The 23,922-nt window shown below is 36.3% G+C and overlaps 1 protein-coding gene across 5 annotated transcripts in view; it reads right to left on the reverse strand.

Annotated features, from left to right (window-relative positions):
* Nucleotides 1-23,922, reverse strand: part of CNTLN (centlein) — a 297,557-nt gene that overhangs the window by 250,599 nt on the left and 23,036 nt on the right. The window lies entirely within an intron of this gene.

The raw sequence follows: 23,922 nt of genomic DNA on the forward strand, positions 1-23,922 counted from the left end.
ACCAGAAGTTATTTACTTTACACCTGACTGGTTCTTAAGCACAGATTTAGATACTAGCTTTCACATGTTAGGTGCATTTCTTATCTGGTGAATATAACCATATCTGAATATTAAAGGAAAATATAAATAATATTATCTTTGCTATGCAAATTAGAAATGCCTCTGGGATAAAACCAGGCCTCCAGGTATTTTCAAATAAGCAGATGCAGAAGTGTATTTCATGTTCAGTTTACTTCCCAACTACTTTAAATACTATTGATCTCAGCATTGTTTACATATAATTATATCTGGTTCATTTTCCTTTGAAACATTTATTTTTGATGATAACATGAAAATTTACCAAAGGCACTGAAAGGAATAGGTAAGCCTTTATCAATGTTACTGAATGGCCAAAGATTATTGGTGTCTCATATGAACATTTTAAAGTTACCACAATTGTTGTATTTTTTATTGCTCAAGACTCCAATTCATGTCTTTTCTTATTTTTTTATTTTTATTTATTTATTTATTTATTAGAGAGAGAGAGAGCATGAGAGGGGGTAGGGTCAGAGGGAGAAGCAGACTCCCTGCTGAGCAGGGAGCCCGATGTAGGACTCAATCCCGGGACTCCAGGATCATGAACTGAGCCGAAGGCAGTCGCTTAACCAACTGAGCCACCCAGGCGCCCTTTTCTTATTGTTTTAAAAAACAGGAAATATTTGTTCATAAAGTAATCTTTAATGCTACAGATAGTTTTCAAAAGTTTATAGTAAAACACTATAATCCTACTCAATGGGTTTTGGGGATCACTCTTTTCTTCCTGGTTTATATTCTCCTGAATAACCTTATAAAATGATAAATCTGCTAAAAACAATTTTTAGCAAATCCTCAAAAAAATGAGGATTGTTTGGTGTTACTTCCAGATAACAGAATGAATGTGCCTGCTATTCATAACTATAATATAGTTTAGATTTACAATTGGTTTTAAAATGTTTTAGTTTGGGAGTGCCTGGGTGACTTAGTCAGTTAAGCATCCAACTCTCAATTTCGGCTCAAGTCATGATCTTGGGGTCATGGGATCGAGCCCCACATCAGGCTCCACAGTCAGTGCAGAGTCTGTCCCTCTCCCGCTGTTCCTCCCCCTGCTCGTGTTCTCTCTCTAAAATAAATAAATAAAGTCTTAAAAAAATGTTTTAGTTTGTTTAGTAATTATAAATTCATTATATACTCACCCCACTCCCAATACATACATAAAAGTAAATAATTCCCAATGGCAATTGAAGGCCTATACTTAACTGCTAGAATTCTGGGATACTATTGTCTACACATAAATGAAGATAAGATACTTTGAAGACAAAGATCTTCCAGAAACAACTAATGATCTATTTCACTTGACTTTATGAGTAATTTCATCAGTTTTATAGATGTTGGAGCTATCCCAGCTGGGACCCTTCCATTAGAACTCACATAATTATGTTCAACTGAATAAAGCTCTAGGTCAGATATGGCATACAGGGTTTCTCACCTGTGCAAAACAGAGATCTGACTGGAATACTGTTTTAATTCAGGACTCAACAGGAAAGAGAATTGTAAACAATCAGTAAAGACTACTATGGCATGGAAGGGGAAGAATAATGATACAATGGCCAGGTATTTACCCCTCCCCCTAAGGTAAAAGCTTCACCTATCAACTGCTTAAATCCCATCTGAATAGGAGATTCTAACAACGTCATGTCACACAGTCCAATTAATTCCTAAATACAGTGTCAAAATATAAGTTTTAAAAACATGATCATTGGGGCGCCTGGGTGGCTCAGTCGTTAAGCGTCTGCCTTCGGCTCAGGTCATGATCCCCGGGTCCTGGGATTGAGTCCGGCATCGGGCTCCCTACTCTGCACGGAGCCTGCTTCTCCCTCTCCTCCCAGCTCCTGCTCTCTCTTGCTACCTCTGTCTCTCTCTCTAATAAATAAATAAAATCTTTTAAAAAATAAATAAAATAAAAACATGATCACCTTCCACTCATAGGAAAAAAGATTCCAAGTAATTCTCTCCATGTCTTCTTCAAAGCACAACTAAAAACCCTGGGCATTATATATAAAATAAACCAGAAAACTCTGAAGGTAAAGGAAAAAGGACAGGCTGGGAATCTTGGAGGTCAAGGAACAACACAGTGATAAGTTCCCTAGATTTTCTTTTTGCCTTATATATCCCAGATTTGGAGCTGGAAAAGTTGACAACCTAGAAATGTCAATTAGTGCAGTAAAAAAAAAAAAAAAAAGTCTCAGCAAAAGCCTGTTCTATCTAGCCAAAAAACCAGGAAAGAGGTAGCCTAACAAGAAAAAACTTTAGACATTAACCACTCTATCTCAGCATATCACCACAAGAAAAAAACAATGTGGCCCCACTACCACCCACACCAACAAAGGCCAAGTGGTAACCCAGACTTTAATCCATGCAAGGCTGTACCTCCCCTTCCCCACTGGGGCAATGTCTGAACTTTCACTATTCTGGAGAATCCTTGCAATTAGATCTTGAACATCATCCACACCTGAAGCAAATCCCACAAGCCAAGAGAGCTTGTCTAACAGGAAAAACTAATCAGAACTTTCACCACTGCCTTTAAGTCAGTGAAGGAAGAACAGTAAGGAGGTATTCTAGCTCTTCCCAGCCAGGGTACATCATTGGAGGCCTAGTAGAGAGTGGTAACTCCTGTACCCATTCAGCAGTAATAAAAAGCCATTCCCCACTATTCAGGTGTCAACAAAGGCCGAGAAAGGCATCTAAACTTCTAACCTCTTCTAAAGTAAAAGAGAGGTAACCACCTCTCCCCCTTACGGAGTGATATCAAAGAAAGCCAGCTTAAACAGAAGGTTTAAATAAGACATGGAGTCCAACATGTCCAGTTGCAATTAAAAAAATAACTCATCATACCAAGAACCAGGAATATATAAAATGGAATTTAAAAAAAATCAATAGAAGCTAACACCAAGATGACAGAACTGTTAGAATTATCCAACTAAATTGTAAGGCAAACCATAGTGCAAATGCCTTAACAAGCAATTATAAAGACACAAGAAACAAACTAGAAACCTCAGCAAAGTCATAAAAAGCCTCAGCAAAGAGAGAGAGATACAAAGAAAAATCAAATGGAAATTTCAGAAATGAAAAGTACAAAAAGCAAAATAATCGTGCAGAGGACAGAGTAAAGAATCAGTGAACCAGAAAAGAGAAAAACAGAAATGAAGACGAATGGTTCTTACTTCCCCTAAAGACACCGACTTTGTCTCCACAAACATTTCTAGAAATCCTCCAACAGACTATGACCATTCATGTTTTTCAAAATTCTAGAAGCTTTTCCTCGGGCTTTCAAGGGTTATTTTCTTACACTCTATGATGTCAAAGATAAAACATCAGCATAAATGAATAAAGTATAATCATGTTGGAGGCATTAATATAAAAGATTTTTACAAATCAAATACTTTATGAAAGCAACATATATACACGTATAACTAGACTTAGCAACAAGTGCACTGAAATTCCTAGACAGCTGTTTGACCCAGAATATTTTTTTACCACATTCAGCCTTTTCTAAAGAAAATTCTTCATCTTTAAGTTTTAAAAGTTGAGCCAATTTTAGAATGATATCCAGAAAAAAAGGAACACCCACAGAAAAACCTGAGGCATTCATACCTTTGATAATTATGAAAACTATATGATTTAAAGGCAGTGAAAAACCCAAGTACTTGCAGTTATTTTGAGTAATTCCCAACACTTTGACACCCCTAAGTATTTTATTCACACAAGATTCTAAAAGTACCCATAGATTTCTTGACCTACTGGCATAGTAAATGAAAGTAATAAAACTACCATTAATCATTTCCAAGCAGGCATCCAAAAAAGAGAAGAAATCAAGAAAAAGGTAATTCCATGTGCATTCTAGAAAACTGATTTTTAAAAATTTTATGGGTATAGTAACACACAGTGTTACACTAGTTTCAGGTATACATACTGATTCAACTTCTTTATATATTATGCTACGCTCACAAGTTTAACCACCCTATGTCACCATACAGCGCTATTACAGTATTATACTATTATACACTATTACACTCTTACACTATTCCCTATGCTGTGCCTTTTATTCCCACGACTCATTCATTCCATAACTGGTAACCTGTATCTTCCACTCCCCTTCATTCAGTTTGCCCATCCTCCCATTCCCCTCCCCTCTGGCAACCATTAGTTTTTGTCTATATTTACAGATATGATTGTTTATTAATTTGTTTTTTTTAGATTCCACATATAAGTGAAATCATATGGTATTTGTCTCTCTCTGACTTATTTCATTTAGCATAATACCCTCTAGGTCAATCCATGTCACAAATACCGAGATCTCATCATTTTTTATGACTGCATAATATTCCATTACACATATATACCATATCTTCCTTATTCATTCATCTATCAATGGACACTTAGGTTGCTTCCATATCTTGCTTATTGTAAATAATGCCACAATAAACACAGGGCATATATCTTTTTAAATTAGTGTCTTCCTTTTATTTGGATAAATACCCAGTAGAATTATTGGTCATATGGTATTTCTATTTTTAATTTTTTGCGGAACTCCCATACTGTTTTCCACAGTGGCTGCACCAGTTTGCATTACCACCAACCGTGCACTAGGGTTCTTTTTTTTCACACCCTCACCAACACTTATTTCTTGTCTTTTTTATTTAGCCATTCTGAAAGGTATTAGGTGATATGTCGTTGTGGTTTTGATTTACATTTCCCTGACAATCAGTGATGTTGAGCATCTCTTCATGTGTCTGATGGACATCTATAGGTCTTCTTTGGAAAAACATACTACCCAAAGCAATCTACAGATTCAGTGCAATCCCCACCAAAATACCAACAGCATTTTTCACTGAACTAGAACAAATAATACTAAAATTTGTATGGAATCACAAAAGACCCCAAAGAGCCAAAGCAATCTTGAGAAAGAAAAACAAAGCTGGAGATATCACTAGATGTCAAGATATACTACAAAGCTGTAGTAATCAAAATAATATGGTACTAGCACAAAAACTGACACATAGATCAATGGAACAGAATAGAGAGCCCAGAAAAAAATCCCATGTTTATATGGTCAATTAATCTTCAATAAAAGGGGCAAGAATATACAATAGGAAAAGACAGTCTCTTCAATAAATGGTGCTGGGAAGTCTAAACAGCAACATGTAAAAGAATGGAACTGGATCACTTTCTTTCACCATACACAAAAATAAACTCAAAGTGGATTAAAGACCTAAATGTGAGACCTGAAAGTATTTTAGAAAATGTTTAAGCAATAGCTACTGTTTTAAAATTTTCAAGAAAAAAAGAAAGGAATCAAGTTTTAAGATAAAATAACCCCAAGATCTCAGTAGCTTAACACCCAACAACACACAGTTTACTTCTAATAGCACCTTCTGATACAAGTTAGAAATGGATGGAAAGGGAGAGTGCTCCGCTTTATGAGTCACTCAAAGACCCAGCTTCTTGCATCTTGTGGATCCTCTGAATCCTTCCCATTCAGCTGGCAGATAGGACAAGGGAACTGGTGCAAGAGTGCCTGGCCTAAAAAGTATCTTTCCTGTGCCAGGCCTAAAAGTAGAATATATTATTTCCACCCACAATCCATTTGCCAGGATTCAATTGTAATGTCATGCCTAAAGGCAAAAGGAAACTGGAATATAGTCCAGTTGTATGCCCAGAAAAAAGAAAGTAAGCCCTAGCAGTCTCTGCCATAATAGTATCAGTACCTTATTAGAAGTCCGAAAACATGGTATAATGATACCTGAAATATTTTCAAAACAGATTAGTATTCTCTATATTGCAGGTATAGTGGGCTACATTTCCCTTTTTCATCATTGTATTTACAGTGCCTGGTATAGTGCTGGACATCTCCTAAACATTGGATAAATATTTCATGCTAAATCGATCAACTGATGGAAAGAAATCATGTTAAATTTCTAATATTCAGTATCCCCTAATTGGGAACTTTCTATATAACAGTAAAACAGAATCACTATATTTCTATATAAGGAAAATAAGAGCTCACTTTCAGTATAACTAACTCTGAGGACTGGCAAAGCACTGTTAACAGTTTTACTCCTTAAAAATAAATCAGAAGGGGTATTTTAGGCTCCCACCAGGAATGCAAAATGACCTCCTCTTCTCCTTCTGAAAAAAGCACAATTTAGAGTCTCCGAATAGTTTAAATTTTAGTTTCAAGTAATATACACAGAGACAAGGCCAATTTCAATGGTTCAAAAGGATGTTAACAGTAATTATTTGGAGCACCTGGGTGGCTCAGATGGTTAAGCGTCTGCCTTCAGCTCAGGTCATGATCCCAGGGTCCTGGGATCGAGTCCCGCATTGGGCTCCCTGCTCCTTAGGAGCCTGCTTCTCCCTCTGCCTCTCTCTCTCTCTCTCTCTCTCTCTCTCTGTCTTTCATGAATAAATAAATAAAATCTTTAAAAAAAAACAGTAATTATCTGGACCAATAAAAAGAGATCCTAGATATTTACAAGACTGCCATTATAATCTACTAGTTCTAGGATTACTCAAGATTCTGAATCTACTCAAAGTAAATGTGAAAATCGGCCAGACTATGAGAGTTAACAAACTTTCCATAAACTCCTGCCCCCATATTTTGTGACTGCAGCTAACCTGGTATTCTGGCAAAACTACTGCCCTCACTAAATGAACACAAGACCTCAGAATTGATTACCCCACCTCCCCACACCCACAACCCCAGTCATAATCCCTATTTAACAGGGCCTTAAACCTCTCAGGTTTCAAATTAAAAAAAAAAAAAAAGGAAAAAGATACATTTTTATAACAAATGATATATAAAGTATACCATTTATATAAAGTATAATAAAATAAGTATTTGTGGTTAATAAATACTGCTTAATGTATCTTTTCAACAAGGAATTCAAGAATGTTAAAAATACCAAAAGGCTGGGGCGCCTCGGTGGCTCAGTCATTAAGCGTCTGCCTTCAGCTCAGGTCATGATCCCAGGGTCCTGGGATGGAGTCCCACATTGGGCTCCCTGCTCAGCATGGAACCTGCTTCTCCCTCTCCCACTCCCCCTGCTTGTGTTCCCTCTCTTACTGTGTCTCTGTCAAATAAATAAAATCTTTTTTAAAAAATACCAAAAGGCCTAAAAATCTGCTAATCAATGGTCACATATCCTTATCTCTTATTTTAACCAAGTTATACCAAGTTATGCACTCAAACATAGTAACAGGACACAACAAAAAAGACCACTAATCAGTATCACCCATAATTGTTCTCAAGTCATATATACTTATACCATTTTTGTTGTTGCCGTTACAATTCCTTTAAAAAGATGAGGAAGTGTTTTTTGTTTCTCTTCATGTATTTGATTTAAAAAACATTTTAGTGTACTAAGAAAATGTAACATGAGATCTACCTTAAAAATGTTTAAGTGCACAATACAGAATTGTTAACTATGGGCACAATGTTGTACAGCAGATCTGAGGAACTCACCTTGTATAACTGAAAGTTTATACCTACTGAATAGGAACGTCCCATTTCACACTCTCCTCCAGACCCTGAAAAAAACAGGGTTTCTATTTCTGTGAATTTGACTATTTTAGATACTTCATAGAAGTAGAATCATGCAGTATTTGTCCTTCTGTGACTGGTTTTCACTTGGCATATGTCTTCCAGTTTTATTCATGTTGCATATAGCAGGACTTCCTTCTTTTTAAAGGCCGAATAATATTCCTTACATGTATATATATCACATGTTGGTTTTATCCATTCACCTATCAACGAACATTTATGTTTTATCCATACCTTGGTTACTGTGCAATGCTGTAATGAATGCAGGAGTGCAGTATCTCTGATATCATGATTTTATTCCCTTTGGATCTATACCCAGAAGTGGGATTGCTAAATCACAAGGTAGTTCCAGTTCTAATTTTTTGAGGAACCTCCAGTTTTCCATAATGCCTGCACCATTTTACATTCAGACAATCGGTGTGCAAGGGTTACAACTGCTCCACATCCATACTAGTTATCTTTTGCTTAATTTTTTTTTTTTATAATCACCATCCTGCCACTTATTAAAGTCCTGTGTCCATTTTTTTAAACTGGGTTTTTGGCTATTGAATTACATGTATTCCTTACATATTTTGGATATTAACACATTATCAGACATATGGTTTGCAAATATTTTCTCCCATTCTGTAGTAGCCTTTCCCTGTTTCCTGTTCTGTGTAGAGCTTTTTATTTTGAGGTAGTCCCACTTGTCTATCTTTGCTTTTGTTGCTTACAGTTTTGGTCATTACATAGAAATCACAACCAATATCAATATCATGAAGTTTTCCCCCTATGTTTCGTTCCAGCGGTTTTACAGATTTTGGTCTTAAATTTAAATCTTTAATTCATTTTGAGTTGATTTTTGTGTACTGTATAGGAAAGGATTCCAATTTCATGTTTTGGTATGTGAATACCCAATTTTCCCAACACCACTGTTGAAGACTATCCTTTACCCATTTGGCACTAATATCAAAAATCAATGACCATGTTTGCATGGATTTATTTCTGAGCTTTCTATTCAGCTCCATTGGTCTATATGTCTGTTTTTATGACAGTACCGTACTGTTTTGAATACTGTCACTCTGTAATACTGTCACTTTGATTTTGAAAGCAGGAAGTGTGATGCCTCCATCTTTGTTCTTCTTGCTCAGAATTGCTTTGGATATTTGAGCTCGTTTGTGGTTCCACATTTCAGTACTGTTCTATTTCTATGAAAAATGCTATTGGAATTTTGGTAGAGATTGCATTTAATCTGTACAGTGTGATGAGTACTATGGATATTTTAATATATTAAGTCTTCCAATCCAGGAACACAGGATGTCTTTCCATTTAATTGTCTTTTTAATTTTTTTCATTGATGTTTTACAGTTTTCAGTGTACAGACCTTTTACCCCCTTTGTTAAGTTTATTCCTAAGTATTTTATTCTTTCTCATGACATTATAAGGGAATAGTTTTCTTACTTTCCTTTTAGAATAGTTCTTTGTTAGCATATACAAATGCAACTCATTTTTGTATATTGATTTTGTATCCTGCAACTTTACTAAATTCACTTATTCTATTCTAAGAGTTTTTCTGTGGAGTCTTTAGGGTTTTCTACACACAGATTATGTCATCTCCAAAGACAGTTTTCTTCCTTTCCAATTTGTTGCCTTTTATTATTTTGCTTATCTAATTTCTCTGGCTAAGACTTCCAAAACTGTGTTGAACAGAAGTACAGAAAGTAGGAATCCTGCTCTTCAAAAAAGCTTTCAGCTTTTCACCATTAAATATTTTTTGTTAGCTGTGAGCTTTTCATATATGGTTTTTATTGTGATGAGGTAAACTTCTATAGTTTGTTGAGATTTTTATTATGAAATAATGTCAAATTCTGTCAAATGTTTTTTTCTGAATTGAAAGATCATGTGATTTTTATCCTTTGTAATGTGATGTATCACATCTATTTATCTGTATTATGTTGAACCACTCCTGCATCCCAGGTATAAATACTACTTTATTGGGGCGCCGGGGTGGCTCAGTCATTAAGCATCTGCCTTTGGCTCAGGTCACGATCCCAGGGTCCTGGGATCGAGGCCCGCATCGGGCTCCCTGCTCTGCGGGAAGCCTGCTTCTCCCTCTCCCACTCCCCCTGCTTGTGTTCCCCATTTTGCTGTGTCTCTCTCTGTCAAATAAATAAATAAAATCTTAAAAAAAAATACTACTTTATCATGGTATATGATCCCTTTAAAGACCTGTTGAATTTGGGTTGCTAGCATTTTGTTGAGGTTTTTTGCATCTATGTTCATCAGGGATAATGGTCTGCAGTTTTCTTTTTTCATAGTGTCCTTTCCGAGCTTTGGTACCAGACTAAGGCAGGTTTTGTAAAATGAGTTTAGATGTGCTTCCTTTTCTTTAAGTTTTTGGAAGAGTTTAAGTATTAGTATTAATTCTTCTTTAATGTTTGGTAGAGTTCAACAGTAAAGCCATCTGCTCCTGCGATTTTCCTTGTTGGAAAGTTTTTGATTACTGTTTCAGTCTCCTTACTCACTATAGGTTTTTCAAATTTTCCATTTCTTCATTATTCAGTCTTGGTAGGTTGTTTCTTGGAATTTATCCATTTATTTTAGGTTATTCAATTTTTTGACATTTATTTGTTCATAGTAGTCTCTTATGACCCCTTTCATTTCTGTGGCATCGGTTGTAATGTCTCTTCTTTCATTTCTGAATTTTTTTCCTTTGAGCCTTGTCTCTTTTTCTCTTATTGTAGCTAAAGTTGTATCAATTCTATTGATCTTTTCAAAAAACCAACTCCCAGTTTCAATTTTTCCCAGTTGTTTTTTTTCTTATTGCTTTTATAGTCTATTTATGCCCGATATTTCCTTCCATCTGCTAACTTTGGACTTAGTTTGTTCTTTTTCATGTTCCTTAGGTGTAAAGATTTTTTTTTTATCTTTCTTCTTTTTTAATGTAGATCTTTATCACTATAAAATTCCCTCTTAGTCTATCTTTTGCTGCGTCCCATAAGGCTTGCTATATTGTGTTTTCATTTTCATTTGTCTCAAGATATTTTCTCTTTTGACTTCTGCTGAATCCATTTATCACTCAAAAGTGTGTTGTTTAATTTCCATATATTTGTGAATTTTTCAGTTATCCTTCTGCTATTGATTTCTAAGTTCATTCTATTCTCATTAGAAAAAAATATTGATTTTTTTTTTATATTTCTTGAGACTTGTTACCTAAATGTGACTTATCCTGTAAATGTTCCATGTGCATTTGAGAACAATGTGTGTGTATTCTGCAGCTGTGGGGTGGAATGTTTGTTACATCTCTGTTAGGTCCATTTAGTTAATAGTGTTGTTAAAGTCTTCTGTTTCTTTACTGCTGTTCTGTCTGGATAGTATATCTATCGTTGAAAGTGGGGTACTATAGTCCCCTAGTATTATTATTTTGTTATCTATTTCTCTCTTTAGATTTGTCAATGTTTCCTTTATTTAGGTGGCTTGATGTTAAGGGCATATATTGTTATAATAATCGTATCTTCCTGATGAGTTAACTCTTGTCACTATAAGATGACTCATTGTGTCTTGTAACTTAAAATGTTTTCACTTAAAGTCTACTTTGTCTGATATACATTTATTCATGCAGCTACTCTAGCTCTTTTGATTGGCGAGTTTAATGAATTTACATTTAAAATAATTACTGATAGATAAGGACTTACTATAGTCATTTAAAAAATTGTTTTCTCTCTCTTTTAACTATTTTATTCCTCTTTTCTTCCCTTGTTATCTTCCTTTGAAATTGTTGATTTTTTGTAGTGATATGCTTTGATTCCTTTTTCTTTTTCTTTTGTGTATCTTCCATAGGTATTTTCTTTGTGCTTATCAGGATGTTAACATAAAATATCTTAAGTTATAACAGTCTATTGTAAGCTGGTAAGAACCTAACTTCAATCTATACAAAAACTATGTTTACTTCTCATTCACACTATTAATGATGTCACAATGTTTTCTTATAATGAGTATCTATAAATATTTTAGTTACAATTATTCTTAAGAATTCTGTCTTTAACTTTTATACTAGAGTTAAGTCATTTATACACCATCATTATGGTATTACAGTATCCTGTATTTGTCCATATATTCACTTTAACAGTGAATTTTACACTTTTATATACTTTCGTGTTGCTATTTAGCATCCTTTTGTTTCAACTTAAAGAAATCCCTTTAGCATTTCTGGTAAGGCAGTTTTAGTGGTGATGAATTCCCTTAGCTTTTGCTTACCTAGGAAAGTCTTCATTTCTCTCTTCATTTGTGAAGGACAGTTTTGCTGGGGATGGTATTCTTCGATGGCAGGTTTTTTTTTTTTTTTTCTTCAGAACTTTGAGTATATCATCTCACCCTTTGGCCTGTAAGATTTCTGCTGAGAAATCTACTTATATTCTTATGGGGGCTCCCTTATATATGACTAGTTACTTTTCTCTTGCTGCTTTCAAAATTCTCTCTTTGCCTTTGCCTTTTGGCCATTTGATTATACAGCTGACTCCTGACCAACATAGACATTAAGGGTCCTGAGCCCATGCACAGTCCAAAAATCCACATATAACTTTTGATTCCTCCAAAACTTAATGACTAATAGCCTGAGTTAACTAGAGGCCTTATCAATAATATAAACAGTCAATTAACACATATTTTGTATGTTCTATGTATTATATACCATATTCTTACAATAAAGTTAGAGAAAAGGGAATATTAAGAAAAACAAAAGAGAGGGCGCCTGGGTGGCTCAGATGGTTAAGCATCTGCCTTCACTCAGGTCATAATCCCAGGGTCCTGGGATCGAGGCCCGCATCAGGCTCCCTGCTAGGACGGGAGCCTGCTTCTCCCTCTGCCTCTGCTTCTCTCTCTCTCTCTCTCTCTCTCTCTCTCTTTCATGAATGAATGAATAAATAAATAAATAAATAAACATTAAAAAAAGAAAATCAAAAGAGAAAATACATTCACTGTACAATAATATATTTATGGGAAAAAAAATCTGCAAAACCTGAACAGTTCAAATCTGTGTTATTCAAGGTTCAACTGTACTTTGATTCTGTGTATAATTCTTTAGGTTCATCCTATTTGGGATACTCTGAGCTTCATAAATATTGAAGTCCATTTCCCTACCCAGACTTATGAAGTTTTAGGTCATTGGTTCTTTAAATAAGCTTTATGCACCTCTTTCTTCTGAGACACCCATAATACATATTAAATTGTTAATGTTCCCTATAAATCCTTTAGGCTTTCCTCACTCCTTTTCATTCTTTCTTTTTGCTCCTCTGACTGGATAATTTCAAATGACTTGTCTTCAAATTCACTGATTCTTACATCTGCTGAATTAGGTTTACTATTAAACCCATCTACTGAATTTTCTAGTTGTTATTATATTCTTCAGGTCCAAAAGTTCTGTTCTTTTTTTATAGTCTCTTTTGGTTGATATTTTCTTTTCTCATGTATCATTTTTCCAATTTCCTTTAATCATCTGTGTTCTCTTGTAACTCAGTGACCTTGTTAAAAATGATTTTTACTGTTTGTCAGGCAATTCATAAATGTCCATTTCCTTAGTTATATTTATTTTGTTCCTTTGAGTGTTTATTGTTTCCCTCATTCTTCATGTTCGTTGTGGCTCTGTGCTGGTTTCTGTGCATTTGAAGAAACAGCCACTTCTCCCAAGCTTTTGAACTGGCTTTGACAGGGAAAGATCCTCACCGATAAGCCCAGCAAGAAATCCTGGGAGCCTCTCAAACAACAAGTACCCACACTTTTCCCTTTGTTTTTAACTGTTCCCACCACAATATGTCAGTTCAATTAGTGCTCCTGGTGAGACAGAGAGCAGCACATTGAAAGTCTGGGATTCTGGAGGCACACTCCACTCCTCTCCCTCATTTCTGGAGAAGAAGCTTCAGTTTCTGTGCTTTTTCCCTATCCCAGAGCTGTATCAGGCAATGGCATGCTGCCTGCCCCCTTCCTTCATTCTTAGCTGCCCAGGCATCTGAACTATGCTGTTTCCATCAGCACTTTGAGATGAGACAGAATCTAGCCCCTGAGGCAGTGTACCAAAAGGCCAGGGATGTTTGATGGATGCTCTACTCTCTCTTCCCCATCCCCACCTACCTCAAGGAAGAAGTCACAAGCTAAGGCGATCTCTTGGGGCTGAGCTCTGCCTACTTGGGGGGAGGAACTAACACTGGTAAAGTATAATTGCTCTTCTTACTTTTTTCAATGCAATGTTCTCTCAGTTTTGCACTCATCTTGGACTGCAACTTCTTAACTGAAATCTAGACTTCTCATAAAGGTATTTTGGTCTTTATATCATTAAGTCAGTGTTTCAGCATGAGAACTGGGACTTTCTAATCCACCATCTTGCTGAGGTCACTCCTCCTTTATACTATTTCTTGAATTCTTAATTTGAGACACAATCTTTTTGCTTCTTACCCATCTCCTCCCAGTATAGCTATTCTTTGAATCCAATGCTCACAGTAACATATTTGGATGTATTTTATTTTGTGTATCATAGGGCTAGTAGCCCTGGCTATTTGAACTTTCACTACTTGCTATCTAAAATACAGGGACCAAGTAGATTCTAATAACTCACATGCCTCATCATCCAAGCTTTCATTCCCTATACTCAGGAAGTGAAGATTCATATAGTGAGAATTTATTTATTTAGCTGATTGCATCAGAAGAGCTTTCCCCATCATGCAATGATAAGAATTCTCCCAGAGTCAGACATGTTTAGCCTTGCCAGACTGCTCTATACTGTGCCAGAGTGAAGAAGACAATGAAGTACCCACACACTTACCAAGGATTTTGTATGGTTTCCCCAAGGTCAACTCCAGCACCTCTGTGGGTGTGTGCTGAGTTTTGTAATATCCCACTTTTTGGTTCCATCAATACAAATTGTTTACATTACTAACCATACATAACAATTATTGTTCATAGCTGAGCAACATAATATACTATGATTATATTTCCTTTCATATATAAATATGTTTCTTCTAAAATTAAAAAATGTGTCACTCTTAACTATGGAAAGAGCCCAGATGTCCATTGATAGATGAATGGACAAAGAAGATGTGATACACACACACACACACACACACACACACACACACACACACACACACACACAGGAATATTATACAGCCATCAAAAATGAAAATTTTGCCATTTGCAATGACGTGGATGGAACTAGAGGGCATTATGCTAAGCAAATAAGTCAATCAGAGAAAGATAATTATCATATAATCTCACTGATAGTTGGAATTTAAGAAACAAAACAGAGGAGAGGCACCTGGGTAGCTCAGCCATTGAGCATCTGCCTTCGACTCAGGTCATGATCCCTGGGTCCTGGGATTGAGCCCTGCAGGTTCCCTGCTCCACAGGAAGCCTGCTTCACCCTCTCCCACTCCTCCTGCTTGTGTTCCCTCTCTCGCTGTGTCTCTGTCAAATAAATAAAATCTTAAAAAACAAACAAAACAGGATCATAGGGAAAGGGAGGGAAAAATAAAACGAGAAAAAAAAAAAAAGAGAGAGATGAAACCAGAGAGGGAGACAAACCATAAGAGACTCTTAATCACAGGAAACAAACTAAGGGTTGCTGGAAGGGAGGGGGGTGGAGGGACAGGGTAACTGGGTGATGGACATTAAGGAGGGCATGTGATGTAATGAGCACTGGGTGTTATATAAGACTGATGAATCACAGGCCTGTACCTCTGAAACTAATAATACATTATGTTAATTAATTGCACTTAAATAAAAAAAGTTATATTTTTTTATTTTTTATTTTTTTAAAGATTTTATTTATTTATTTATTCATGAGAGACAGAGAGAGAGAGAGGCAGAGGGAGAAGCAGGCTCCCAAGGAGCAGGGAGCCCGATGTGGGACTCGATCCCAGGACCCTGGGATCATGACCTAAGCCGAAGGCAGACGCTTAACCATCTGAGCCACCCAGGCACCCTAAAAAAAAGTTTTAAAAAATGTGTCACTATTATCAATGACCTCACCATTTAACTGAATTAATTTCACTGTAAAAAAAAATTATATATATATATATATATATATATATATATATATATATATATGTATATGCCATCTCATTGTATAATTTTCCACTTACTGCCAACATTAAAGACAGAGCAAAAAATTTCTTACTTACTTTCTAGTGCTCCTTTAAATATCTTTGGTACGTTTTTCCTTTTAGGTTCTTATCAGGCCTTCAACAGCCTTATGCTCCTTTCCTATCTTCCACCATTAAACACATGCCCACCAGGACAAGGAACAACTTGGGTGAACTTTCAGGCCTTTGAATTATGTGTAGATCTCAAAGGAAAATCAGTATAGAACCCTTCTCTAATCCCTGACATAAAAAGTAAGTGCAATAACTAAGAAATGAAAAAAACAGAACACTGGAAAAGATTTTTTTTAAATGGATTCTCCACGATAGGAAATCTCAGGAGACTTAGGTTCACATTCACCTCACAATCAATATAGCATCACATTTGAAATCCTACCATCCTATGGTTTAGTGTTAGGTTAATTAATGAGATAGAAATGTTAATAAAGCTCATCTCCCTTTTTTAAAAAATTAAAATTGTCACTTTATTATTTACTCAATTTTTTGTTTACTAATCATTACTCTTTCCAGATTTCTCAGAGACAGCTGTAAAATACCTTTCTATATTAGTGGTCTATATTTTTGGACCGATATGGTCAAAAGTACTTCAATCTGGAAACTCATGTCCCTTGAATCTGAAAATTTCTTCAATTACTTCTTTAATGTCCATTTCTCTGTTTTCTACTCCTGAAATTCCTAATAATCACTAGGTGAGCACCTATAATTCTCTAATGTTCTTTTCATTCTGCTCTTTTTATTACTTCTTTGCTCCCATTTATGGAAGACTTACTTGGCTTTATCTTCCACCCCCTCCATTAAATTCTTTATTCTGATAATTATATTTAATGTCCATGTGCTCGTTCTCATTCTTTGCCTCCTAGTTACATTTCATACATGCAAAAATCTCTTGTCTGCCTTAAGATATTTACTATAGAGGTTTATCTTTCTTTTCTTCTGTATTGTTTGTCCCCTCTTTGATTTTTCTGTTACTTTTGGTATCTTGTCTTTCATGTTGGTAGTTTCCTCAAACATCTTACAGTCCTTTGTTGTCCATCTATATTTAAGAGTGAGGCACTAGAAAAGATTGTGGGTAGTCTTCTTGACCTGAAGGAGGGGCAGCTTGCCAAAAGGAGATCTTCTCTACAGGTCCTGCATAGGGGACCTGTCATTTGTATCTCTCTATTCTTTCTCTGGGTCTGCTCAATTTCACTAAAAAATTCTTACATCTTCTCTCTAGGTGCGATAATGCACAACTTCCACCAATCTTGGATCTGAACAATTCATTGTTCAGAAGAATGGGTTATCATTTATTTCCCTAGTTTTCAGCATAACCCTAAGCCCTGTAGGACTGAGGTCCCAAAGTCCGGAGGCTACTTCTTTCAATTTCTCAAGACAATAAAACTCTTGCCTCCTGCTTTGAAGAAAGGAGGACCAGGGAGTTGATGTGTTCTTTATAGAGACTTTAATTCAATTTTCCTATGTTTTAGCATTATCTCTCACTGACTCCAACTATTGGAGGTCATTGTTGTCACCCTCTCCTAAGATTTTCTAGATATTGTAGATTTCAAATTTCATCGTTTTACTTAGTTACCACTTATCAACCAATTTTACATCATTCAAAAACCTACTAACATTTCTTGACCATAGTCCTCTTTTCTCCCGTTGTCTTTACCCATAGGCACTTACACATTTAAAAAAAAATCCTTTACGGTTACCTTACCAAGATTGTGAGGAAGTCGAAATAAAAACTTATGCTCAATCTGGCATATTTAATCCAAGTTCCTACTGTCATAATTTCAAATTTTCTTTACCCGAGCTAATGCTATGATGTTCTTTGATAATATATATGATTAAAAGTTCAAATTATTTTAATAACCACTTAGAAATATTTTTGGGGATCTAGACTTTCAGTCTAGTAGAGGTTAAAACCTAAATAAAATAAACCTAAATAAAAATATACACTTGCACAATACTGATGTCAAATCTAAGACATGATTTTATGTTAATTAAATTAAAGCTAAGAGGGGCGCCTGGATGGCTCAGTCATTAAGCATCTGCTTTCGGCTCAGGTCATGATCCCAGGGTCCTGGGATTGAGCCCCACATCGGGATCCTGGCTCAGTGGGAAATCTGCTTCTCCCTCTCCACTCCCCCTGCTTATGTTCTCTCCCTTGCTGTGTCTCTCTCTATCAAATAATCTTTAAAAAATAAATAAATAAATGGGGGAAAAATTTTTAAAAAATTAAAGCTAAGAAATGTTTTTTGTGAAAAAAACTCAAAGATCCTTCCAATAAATCAACATTACCTTTTTAAAAATATTTACTGAGGGGTACCTGGGTGGCTCAGCTGGTTAAGCATCCAACTCTTGATTTCAGCTAAGGTCATAATCTCAGGGTCCTGAGATCAAGCCCTGAATCAGGATCTGTGCTGAGCACGGAGTCTGCTTGGGATTTACTCTCTCCCTCTTCCTTTGCCCCTCCCCTGTTCTCTCTCTCAAATGAAGAAATAAATAAAATCTTTAACAAATATATTTACTAAATTACACAGTTAATTCATGGTGTACAAAACCAAAACAAATTTCCGTACCTCTTAAAACTATTTCCTAACATTACCTTCTTAATATACAAATATAATTATTTATTCTTATGCTCAAGACATTAGTTTCCACTGCCTTGTAATTTAATATCATTTACTCGCTTGCTCATTCATTCATTTATTCAGTGCCTTTCTGCACTAATACAAGGACTATGTTAAACACATGGAGAACATGTATTGGGGCACCTGGGTGGCCCAGTTGCTAAGCGTCTGCCTTTGCTCATGCTATGGTCCCAGGGTCCTGGGACCGAGCCCTGCATCAGGCTCCCTGCTCAGCGGGGAGTCTGCTTCTACCTCTTCCACTCCCACTGCTTGTGTTCCCTCTCTCACTGTGTCTCTGTCAAATACATAAATAAAATCTTTAAACAAACAAACAAAAAGAAATGTTTCTGGTAACCTCACTTAAGGTTATTTTTCTATGTCATGTGATCTACAAGGCATCCTGCCCACCAACACACATCTCTTCATCTGTCCTCATGTGCAATAACAAAGCAAATTCAGTGAATCAGGGAAATATCTAGGTAGGAACTAATTACATCATCCAAAAAAGACCTGAAGCTCCTAAGTACATAAAATCCACCCATAAATTCCTGCTCCATCACCAAAGCAAAAGAAATGGGAATGCAAATTTCCAATTTCATACTTTTCATTATTTTAAAACCTTTAAACTTAACAGTACTTTTATGATGCATTTTCTTCTTCAAGTATATGCTTAATGATGGCTTCAAGAACTGTTGGTGACTCCAAGATTACCATACTGGTTCTCTTCATACTTTACTCTGTTCCACTCACACAGCTTAGTGTATCCCTGGTGAAAGCAGTACATATCTTAATACAGAATATTAAGGCAGTGCTACTCAAAATGCATAACTGTGAATTGGTTATTATTGGTGTACTATGAAATAAGACAAAACAAGTAGCAATACTTTCTCAACAAAGAAAACATAAGTTTTAATTTACATTCTGGCACATGCTCTTTACTATTTGTTAAGAACACAGGTCTGCAGACCACATTTAGATCACTGCCCTAAGACATTTAAATAAATGCAAAATAATAGAAAAGAACAGAAAGTATGTAAAAAGGAATTAGAATTATAGCAAATGCAGTAAGTAAAGAGATAGATGATAGATAGATAGATTAGACAGATACATAGGAAGGCAGATCAATGTAGTGGAAGAAGTAGATTAACAAGCTATAGCCCAACTCTGAATAAGTAAGTAGCAGCAAAGAAATGCAGTAAGTCACTTCCTGGGATTCTCTGTCATTGCAAGTGAATGACAAACTGCACTACCTTAAGGCAGAGCTACCCAAAATGCAGGACTGTGTACATTGTTAGAGAAGTCCATAAAGTTATTTACATGACTTTATTAGTAAGCAAAATAATAGCAGTTTCTATTGTTCTACTTCAACCTCAAAATAATGTTGTAGACAATATAATGTATTATAAAATTTAAAAAGTCAGGATGAAGTTTGTGTCTAAGACAAAGGTAATGAACATTGGCTATAACGCATTTTTAGTTATTCAAAGAAAAGTTGAGTAATTCAAGTTCCTATAGTTCTTAAGGTACTGATATTCTATGAAACTCCATGTTTTTTTTTTAATTTTATTTTGTTACCTTAGTCACCATACTACATCATTAGTTTTTGATGCAGTGATCCACGATTCATTGTTTTTGTATAACACCCAGTGCTCCATGCAGTACATGTCCTCCTTAATACCCACCACAGGGCTAACCCATCCCCCCACCCCCCTCCCCTCTAAAACCCTCAGTTTGTTTCTCAGAGTCCATAGTCTCTCATGGTTCGTCTCTCCCTCCGATTTCCCCCCCTTCATTTTCCCTTCCTTCTCCTAATGTCCTCCCTGCTATTCCTTATGTTCCACAAATAAGTGAAACCATACGATAGTTGACTTTCTCTGCTTGACTTATTTCACTTAGCATAATCTCCTCCAGTCATACCCATGTTGATGTAAAAGTTGGATATTCATCCTTTCCGATGGCTGAGTAATATTCCGTTGTATTTATGGACCACAACTATTTATCCAATCATCTGTTGAAGGGCATCTCGGCTCTTTCCACAGTTTGGCTATTGCGGACATTGCTGCTATGAACATTGGGGTGCATATGGCCCTTCTTTTCAATACATCTGTGTCTTTGGGGTAAATACCCAGAAGTGCAATTGCTGGGTCTCAGGGTAGCTCTATTTTTAATTTTCTGAGGCACCCCACACTGTTTTCCAAAGTGGCTGTACCGACTTGCATTCCCACCAACAGTGTAAGAGGGTTCCCCTTTCTGCACAACCTCTCCAACATTGTTTTTTACCTTGTCAATTTTTGACATTCTAACTGGTGTAAGGTGGTATCTCAGTGTGGTTTTGATTTGAATTTCCCTGATGGCTAATGATGATGAACATTTTTTCATGTGTCTCTTAGCCATTTGTATGTCTTCTTTGGAGAAGTGTCTGTTCATGTCTTCTGCCCATTTTTTGACTTGATTATTTGTTTTTTGGGTGTTGAGTTTGAGAAGTTCTTTATAGACCTTAGGTACCAGCCCTTTATCTGTAGTGTCATTTGCAAATATCTTCTCCCATTCTGTGCATTGCCTCTTTGTTTTGTTGACTGTTTCCTCGCTGTGCAGAAGCTTTTTATCTTGATGAAGTCCCAAAAGTTCATTTTTGCTTTTGTTTCACAAGCCTTTGGAGAGGTATCTTTTTTTTTTTAAGGTTTTATTTATTTATTTGAGAGACAGAGAGCGTGACAGGGAGGAGGGTCAGAGGGAGAGGCAGACTCCCTGCTGAGCAGGGAGCCCGACGCGGGACTCGATCCCGGGACTCCAGGATCATGACCTGAGCCGAAGGCAGTCGCTTAACCAACTGAGCCACCCAGGAGCCCCTGGAGATGTATCTTGAAAGAAGTTGCTGTGGCTGATGTCAAAGAAGTTACTGCCTATGTTCTCCTCTAGGATTTTGATGGATTCCTGTCTCACATTGAGATCTTTCATCCATTTTGAGTTTATCCTTGTGTATGGTGTTAAAGAATGGTCAAATTTCATTCTTCTGCATGTGCCTGTCCAATTTTCCCAGCACCATTTATTGAAGAGACTGTCTTTTTTCCATTGCATATTTTTTCCTACTTTGTCGAAGATTATTTGACCAAAGAGTTGAGGGTCCATTATCTGGGCTCTCTATTCTGTTCCAATGGTCTATATGTCTGTTTTTGTGCCAGTACCATGCTGTCTTGGTGATCACAGCTTTGTAATTGAACTTGAAATTGGGCAATGTGATGCCTCCAGCTTTGTTTTTCAACATTTCCTTGGCGATTCAGGGACTTTTCTGATTCCATTCAAATTTTAGGATTCTTTATTCCAGGACTTTGAAAAATGTCACTGGAATCTTCATCGGGATGGCACTGAAGGTACAGATTGCTCTGGGTAGCATAGACATTTCAACAATGTTTATTCTTCTGATCCATGAGCATGGAATGTTTTTCCATCTTTTTGTGTCTTCTTCAATTTCTTTCATGGGTGTTCTGTAATTCCTAGAGTACAGATCCTTTACCTCTTTGGTTAGGTTTATTCCGAGGTATCTTATGGGTTTTGGTGCTATTGTAAATGGAATCGTTTCTTGAAGTTCTCTTTCTACAGTTGTATTGTTAGTGTATAAGAAAGCAACTGATTTCTGTGCATTGATTTTGTATCCTGCCACATTACTGAATTGCTGTATGAGTTCTAGTAATTTGGGGGTGGAGTCTTTTGGGTTTTCCAGATAAAATATCAGGTCATCTGTGAAAAGAGAGAGTTTTGACTTCTTCTTTGCCAATCTGAATACCTTTTATTTCTTTTTGTTGTCTGACTGCTGTTGCTAGGACCTCTAGTACTATGTTGAACAGTAGTGGTGAGAGTGGGCATTCTTGACATGTTCATGATCTTAAGGGAAAGGATCTCAGCTTTTCCTCACTGAAGATGACATTCACTATGGGTTTTTCATAGATGGATTTTATGAACTTGAGGTATGTTCCCTCTATCCCTATACTCTGAAGAGTTTTAATCAGGAAAGGATGCTGTATTTTGTCAAATGCTTTTTCTGCAACAATTGAGAGGACCATATGGTTCTTCTCTCTCCTCTTATTAATGTGTTCTATCACAATGATTGCTTTGCGAATGTTGAACCACCCTTGCATCCTGGGGATAAATCCCACTTGGTCATGGTGGATGATCTTTTTAATATATTCTTGGATCCTATTAGCTAGGATTTTGTTGAGGATTTTGGAATCCATATTCATCAGGGTTATCGGTCTGAAATTCTCCTTTCTGATGGAGTCTTTGCCTGGTTTGGGGATTAAGGTAATGCTGGCCTCATAGAATGAGTCTGGAAGCTTTCCTTCTGTTTCTATTTTTTGAAACAGCTTCAGGATAATAGGTATTATTTCTGTTTTGAATATTTGGTAGAATTCCCCAGGGAATCCATCAGGCCCTGCACTCTTGTTTTTTGGGAGGTTTTTGATCACTGCTTCAATCTTGATACTGGTTATTGGCCTATTCAGGTTGTCAATTTCTTCCTGTTTCAGTCTTGGGAGTTTATAGGTTTCCAGGAAGGCATCCATTTCATCCAAGTTGCTCAGCTTATTGGCATATAGTTGTTGATAATAATTTCTAATAATTGTTTCTATTTCCTTGGTGTTAGTCGTGATCTCTTCCCTTTCATTCATAATTTTATTAATTTGGGTCCTTTCTCTTTTCTTTCGGATAAGTCTGGCCAGTGGTTTATTGATCTTAATAATTCTTTCAAAGAACCAGCTTCTAGTTTCATTGATCTGATCTACTGTGTTTCTGGTTTCTAATTCACTGATCTCTGCTCTAATCTTAATTATTTCTCTTCTAATGCATGGCTTAGGCATTGTTTGTTGCTTTTTTCCAATTCTTTAAGGTGTAGAGTTAGTTGGTGATTTGGGATTTTTCTAGTTTTTTGAGTGAGGCTTGGATGGTTATTTAGTTCCCCCTTAGGACCGCCTTGGCAGTATCCCATAGGTTTTGGACCTATGTGTTTTTGTTCTCATTGGTTTCCATGAATTGTTTAAGTTCTTTGATTTCCTGGTTGCCCCAAACATTCTTGAGCAGAGTGGTCTTTAGCTTTCAAGTGTTTGAATTTCTTCCAAATTTTTTGTGACTGAGTTCTAGTTTTAAAGCATTATGGTCTGAGACTATGCAGGGAATAATTTCAATCTTTTGGTATCGGTTGAGACCTGATTTGTGACCCAGTATGTGGTCTATCCTGGAGAAAGTTCCATGTGTGCTCGAGAAGAATGAGTATTCTGTTGTTTTAGGGTGGAATGTTCTGTATGTATCTATGAGGTCCACGTGGTCCAGTGTGTCATTCAAAGCTCTTGTTTCTTTGTTGATTTTCTGCTTAGATGATTTGTCTATTGCTGAGAGTGGAGTACTGAGGTCTCCTACAATTAATGTATTGTTATCAATATGACTTTATTTTGGTTAACAGTTGGCTTATGTAGATGGCTGCTCCCATGTTGGGGGCATAGATATTTACAATTGTTAGATCTTCTTGTTGGATAGACACTTTAAGAATGATATAGTGTCCTTCTGTGTC

The sequence above is a fragment of the Zalophus californianus genome, chromosome 13, assembly GCF_009762305.2.
Source record: "Zalophus californianus isolate mZalCal1 chromosome 13, mZalCal1.pri.v2, whole genome shotgun sequence".
Lineage (NCBI taxonomy): Eukaryota > Metazoa > Chordata > Mammalia > Carnivora > Otariidae > Zalophus > Zalophus californianus.